Raw genomic sequence first — 7,217 nt, forward strand, 5'->3', positions numbered from 1 at the left:
GCCCAAAGCCTCAATGTTAACTGTGGCAATAAGTGGCAAATACACAAGAATGTGTAACATTTTACAGAAACATTTTTCTAATAGAAGTAAAAAAATATTGGTATATATTGGCATATAGGTCGTTGTTCTGCCTTTGGCAATATGTTTTAAAGTGTATTATTTACCATTATATTGAAATGCATGCCTTTTGGTTTTTATGGTGCTTTCACGCTCAAGTGGGGGCGCCCTTGCGCTTCCTCACGCGAAGATGAAAGCGCTCACGTGAAGAAGCGCGCGTTTACACGCGAAGAAGTGCCGCATCCAAGCGAGTGAGCGAGTTAGCGAGAGAGGGAAACACTGCTACGAGCCTACGTTCTTTCTTAATGTTTGTAAAATATCTACAGAGGCAACGCCTGTATGTATCATCTTTTGTGTTGTTGTTGTGTGTATCCACTTGCGATCGGACACTTAAATCCAGTTGTGTAGTGGTTTGAACGATGTGCTAATGCTAGCGAACGCATGCTAACAGTTTTTGTTATGACTGTATTAGCAGCTAATCATCGCTGATTTACGTTAATGCGAACCTGTTTTTTAATTGGCGATGAAATGGATTTGTTTCATTTCTATTTTTAGTTTCACTATTCAAGTGATGGTTGAATAAAGTCAGCAAATTATACCAACGTCTTCTGCATCGTCATTTGGGAGTTTAGCTAGCTGCAGAGCCAGGACTGAGCCTTAGCGTCTCGGTGAGGACAGTGCAGTCGTATTCCATCCCGATGCAGTTATCTCCACTATGCAATGACTGCAAGTTGTTTTGTTGTCATTTTTCCTCGTCAAGTGAAGACACATTTTCGAGCGTTTGAACCTACGCGCTGTCATTGTTATGTTTACGGCTGCAATGCTCGTGCTAAACCATTGTAACCTTCCATTTTCACCCTCTTTCCTGGTGAAGTGTAGCCAAACTTTGGCGCGAGTGGTTCTTGGCGCCATGCTAGTTTGATGCGTCTGGACAACAAGACACAGCAATACGCGTCTTTAGGAATCGCTAAAGGGATCGTTAAGGCTTTTTCATTGTGATGTCGAGGCCTCGAAACACTAGGAACCGGTTCGGAATTGGAATCGGATTTCGATTCCCACCCCTACTTGTCATAGGACTCTGATATTCTAAAGAAGCCGGTCAAATTTTAAACATCTGTAATGGCAAGTCCTTTAAAGCGTGGATTACATTTGTTCACCTCTCTGCGGTAATCACAGGAAATTCTCTATCACCAGCTTTGCTTCTTCCGTAACTGTTGGAATGTGAACAGACATTGAACTTGGCACAGTCAAGCAGAACCACATGTGTGTTCTTAAAGAGAAACGTTACAATGGTATTTCTCAGTTGAGGAGCGGAAAGAAGTGAAAGCATTCATTATATGACTGGGAGGGGCCGGTCATGAGGCTTTTATTCCACCCGCCAATGGATGATCCCATCTGAAACGGCCAGTAATGAACAAGGGAGGCCGAATCCCAGTGGGAAACATGTGACCCGCTAAGAAGATGCGAGCTGTTAGGCTCTGCTGAGCAACAGCGCTGATTTACGTTCTCTATAAGCAGCAAACGTATGTTACTTCAAGGCTAAAAAGAAGTAGACCATTGTGCTGAGAACAAATTCCACAACACTGCTGGGTTGAAATGAGGGATCCAAAAGAACTATGGGGATATGTTTATGTAGGGAGGGTCAGTAGAGCAGGAAAGGGGCATTTTCATCACCACAGAAGAGCTGAAACCACCCTGCAGCAGCACAGCATTACACCGTTCTGAAAAACATCTCAAGTTTTATAACATTTAACCAGAGCGCTACAGAGCTTGCTGAACGTTTCAGATTGGGTTTCCAACAGGGAGTAAAATGATAACGACATGGAGTTTGTCTCCCACTGTGCATCAAGAAGAAATTCTGGGAAGACTAGGAAGGCTCCCAAGTTGCTCAAATAATAGTCCAATTGGATAAGCAAAGAATCAAGATGCAGTACTGTCCATATTGTCTTAAATCAACCTCTGATTGCTAAAATTTCGCTATATTTGTTCAAATTTATAGCCAATTTTACGAGGTACTTCAGCTTTACTTCAACATTTCTGCTTGCAACTTGCGTGTTCCACTGTATCTAACCCAGACATGTCCAAAGTCCGGCCCGGGGGCCAAATGCTGCCCGTGGTCAAATTTCATCCGGCCCCCAGCCTCTGTGATAAAATCAGTAACATCTGGCCCGCACACAGAATTAATAATTTGGTCAGCAGTACTGCCACCAGCATATGAAGTAGCTTACACACTAAATGCTGCTCCTCATTTACCCACTAAAAGGCAGCAGCACTCTAAGCAACATTACCCCGTGTGACCCTTTACTCCTAATTTTCTAAAATGGCAACAATCAACAAAAAAAGTGGAAAGGTGGAAATTGGACTATTTCTTCACTAGAATACGCAACAACTGTGTCTGCCTCATTTGCAAAGAGACAGCCGCTGTTTTTAAAGAGTTCAATGTGAGGCGATATGACCAAACAAGACACGCTGACATGTACGACATTACAGGCAAGATACGCAGCGAAAAATTGAAACAACTTGAAGATAGTTTAATTTCACAGCAGCAGTATTTCGCAAGTCGAAAGAGAACGCCACAAGGCTAGTTGCGAGATTGTTGAAATTATTAATTTAAAAAAAACATGAAGCAAATGTGACACACAGAATGGCTTGCTAAAATTTGCTTGAATATATTGTTCTACGTAAAGTTCGTCAGCCAAGGTCGGCAACCCACATTTTTAACACACCAAATCTGGCCCGCTTTGCAAAAAGTTGGGACACCTCTGCTCTTACCAAAACAACATTGGAGCTGGAGTGGCATCACTCATCAAAATCCCTAAAATCTGATGTGTTATGGAAGGTGTGTTCTTCCTACCCCTGCATTTTCTTGTGTCCAGTGCTCCAAAAAACACTAAAGATAAAATCTTGCACATGAAACAACTTGTGTTCTTTGATATTGTTATTACGATGATGATTGTACTTATGATGATTTTTAATATTTACTACAACTACTGTACTGCTGTGGCTGCAACACATGCTATCTGCTGCTAGCCTGTTGCTGATGGCACAATTACGTTCAATTTGACTACAATTCTGTATTTTGCGTCACAGCTGAGACATCTTTAGCTTTGCTAAATCAAGTTATATAACAATAAAGAAATGGAAAACAAACACCCATCTACTACAAGTCATACATGGGGTTCTTAACCTAAATGCATAAATATAAGTGTTACAAGTTTTTGTTCGTTTGTTTACAGGCATAAGCGAAGTTTGGGGGGGGCCCCCCCCCCCCCCCGGTGGCCGAAAAGTGTCATTGCATGTAATTGACTTTCATATACATATATATATATATATATATATATATATATATATTTTTTTTATAATGGGTCAAAATTATTTTTCGAACAGATCATGTGACTAGCACCTTAGACGGTCATTTGCTTTACATATTGTTTTCAAAAATGAAAAAAATAAAAAATAGGGGAGGGCAATTTTATTTTTCAAATGATTATTTTCTTTGATTGAAAATATTTTTTTCATGATTGAAGCCACTTTTTGGGGGATTGAATGATTTAGACACAGATGTCCTGTGCATAATATGGCCCAAACACAAAAAGGATTGCTAAAATCAAAGAAAACCTTTTTTTTAGTGAAAAAATTAAGTATTCAAATGCAAATTTTTGTGTCGCAAATATTTTTTCGCATTCAAAAATTTTTTTTTTTTTTTTTTTTTGATTGAAGTGATTTTCCTTTTGAAAATGTTTTTTTGTGTGTGTGTGTGTGAAGTAATTTGAAGCTTTTGAAGCTTATTTTTTGATTGAATAATAAATACACAAATGTCCTAGCCAAAATGTGGCCCAAACACAAAACATCATTACTTCAATCAAAAATGTTGCTTCAATCAATCAATCAAAAAAAATAAAATAAATAAAAAAAAAAAAATAGCTTTCAAATGCATTTTTTCGAATTTCAAATTTATTTTTCCATTCAAACACATTTTTTTGATTGAAGTGACTTTTTTTAATTGAAAATATATATTTTGATTGAAGCAACTTTTTTTTGGATTGAAGCAACTTTTTTTTTTTTTTTTTGATCGAATAAAGAAGACACAAATCTACCTCCATATGGCTCCACCCAGTGGATACATTTTTGACTGAGGTAACTACATTGGCACGACAACAGCAAGGCAAGGCAAATTTATTTATATAGCACAATTCAACACAAGGCAATTCAAAGTGCTTTACATCACATGAAGACCAGGCGTACCATATTCAATGGATGATCTTGGCGAAAAGTATAGCTGTCCTGCTAGCAGCCTGATTTAGAATTCCACTCAAGAATGATGGGAAACAGAAAAACGCTCATTTTCAACTTATTATTATAAATATTCTTGTAAGTTAAATTTATTGCTGACACTGCTTTTTGTGGCCATCAACATGTTGTGGCCCCCTTGCCCCAAAAGTCAAACTCCGCCTAAGTTTACAGGTGGAAAACCTTTGTTAATATGTTTCTAATAATTTTATAAATAGTGATTTATTGACCTGTTTTGCACATGCACCAATTGTTTTAAATATAACAAGAAATGGAATCATGTTGTCCAAAAGTTTTATTGCGATCAATATCTGCAATAAAAAAGAATGACATACTATTTGTGTTTATATGTACATGTGTGATGGGCTCATAATACCATAATTTTAACAGATGAACAATACCTTGTAGTATTTGTAAAAACAAAATCTGTGTCAGCCGGTCTTCATCCGGCAACTGTAATATTATTTGTGTTTTCCCTTATTTTGGTCACACAAATGGCTGACGTATCAATCTACACCTTATGTTAACACAGGCTGCACAGATTGTTAGAATTTTGTCCACGATCGATCAATGAAGTGATAAGAACGAACACACAGCACAGAAAGTCCTGGAGCTTCATCTATGTCGTGCTGAATTCATTTTTGGAGTTACCGTGGGTTCCTCTGATTTGATTTAGCAGTTTTAACTTAGTCTACACACTGCTTACAGTACTTCAACCGCACTTCATGTTGTTCTGTCTAAACCGGAAGTCCGTAGCAGAAAATGTTTAAGATATTTCGCTCAGGAAACTTGTCTATATTTAAGACCAAAGTCATTTATGTCACAGACAAATATGTAGTGGGATTTAAACTTACTGAATGGGGATCTTGTGGTTTGAAACGTACCGTGCGATTGGCTGGCAAACTTTTAAGGGATTTCCCACCTCTGGACCAAAATATGCTTGAGGCGCTTGCTCACTGGATAAATGCTAAAGAAAATAATTGGTTGGCTGACTGGCTCTTTATCACAAAGAATTGAGATACCAATGACAAAGTTTCCCAATTATGTGTTAGTAATTTTAACTGTTGACTTCTGTTGACTCTCTACAAAAAACAAAACCACACTTTTCCTAAATGTATTCGTTTGCTCTACTCATCACGGCCTCTGAATGAATATTGTTTGGTTGCAACTCTGCTCATGGACAGATGCAGCCTTTCTTCTGTCTCTGTTACTGTGGGACATTAAATCTGCCTTGTGCAGGCTCCAGTTACCTTAAGGAAGCTCATCTCTGTTTCACTAACTGTATATTTAGAAGTACATCCCATACAGTGCAACTCACATGGCACATTCCAAAAATCAGTCTCTTGCCCTTGTCACTCTAGAATGACACGACTTAGATTACTCACAGCACTAATTATATAAGCAAGACTTTAGTCCCTTGAATTGCGTGTGCAAAGTCTTCGGGTTTTTAGCTTCTGTGTCTACTCCTTCTGTTTGAAATGTTGTTGATAAAGCAGATAGATGTTCCCTACGAGAAATGGTACTAACTGTTTGCATTATTCTAACACACTTAATATAATCAATCAGGGAATAGTATCTTTTCTCGTATTTACCGATCGACTGTTTGTATTAATCTAACACACCCTATATAAAATAAATAACATTTATACCATAATTTAAGGAAAACAAGCAGAATATAAAAGATACATGACACCTTCTTATTACGGATAAAGCAGATAGATGTTCTCTACGAGAAATGGTACTAACTGTTTGCATTATTCTAACACACTTAATATAATCAATCAGGGAATAGTATCTTTTCTCGTATTTACCGATCGACTGTTTGTATTAATCTAACACACCCTATATAAAATAAATAACATTTATACCATAATTTAAGGAAAACAAGCAGAATATAAAAGATACATGACACCTTCTTATTACGGAAGTCCAACATGTGCGTCATGCAACTGACTGAGCAAGATTGACACTGACAAGCCCACTTCCGCACCACCAACTCTCATAATCAGTTCTCCCGGACAGTCCACAACAAATGGCGGGACGCCCTGTCCCAACGCAAGTAACACCGGAGAACGCCCGATATCCAACTGATAACACGACTGATAAGACTCCAAGAGCCCCTTTGACGCTGAAGTGGCAAAATCCACAACCCTCGTTGCCCTGACAACGGTAACTCCCGAATCCTCCTGTCCAATTCACCAACAGACATAATCCCAAACACTTCCTACTTCCTGCCCACGTCCCGCCCCACGAGAGTCTTCAAAAGACTGATTGTTTAACTAAGCGTTGTCATTTTTCTCAGGAACATTTTGTTGACATGTGATAGGGTGACCTTGCCTCCCCACCTGAGTCTGTTTCTGTTTCGCCTTGCTGTTTGATCGTTGTCGACCTGAAAAAATTGTCAACCTGTTTTCAGTGAGTCTTCTTGAAACCTTTCAAATGGAGTCAGGACAAAGGGTTAAGACTGTTAGGTTTTGTGTTGGTTTTCTCCTAGTGTGACTTGTCCCTGTGATTGCCCATTGATTTCACCTGTTGTGCCTGCTCCTAGTGTATCCTCCAACCTACATCCTCCTGTGCTCACCTGTTCCTTGTTGTGTCGTTACCCCCTTGTCTTTGTGTGTGTATATAAGCTCCTGGTTTCTTTTCACTCCTTGTTGCGTCATTGTCAATGTCCATGTGCACATCCGAGTCTGTTCTCGTCAAGTTTTCTCCAAGCCCTCGCGCTCCCCTCAGTAAGTTTTCTATGGTAACCTGTGTTCTGTTGTTCTGTAGTTTTTGGGATCTCCACAGTATTTGTGGATACTTTGTTTTTTTGTTTGCCATAACTAAATCATTTTTTCACCGCCGATCTACGTCACCTCTTTTCCTGC

This window comes from Corythoichthys intestinalis, chromosome 18 (assembly GCF_030265065.1).
Source record: "Corythoichthys intestinalis isolate RoL2023-P3 chromosome 18, ASM3026506v1, whole genome shotgun sequence".
In the NCBI taxonomy this organism is placed as follows: domain Eukaryota; kingdom Metazoa; phylum Chordata; class Actinopteri; order Syngnathiformes; family Syngnathidae; genus Corythoichthys; species Corythoichthys intestinalis.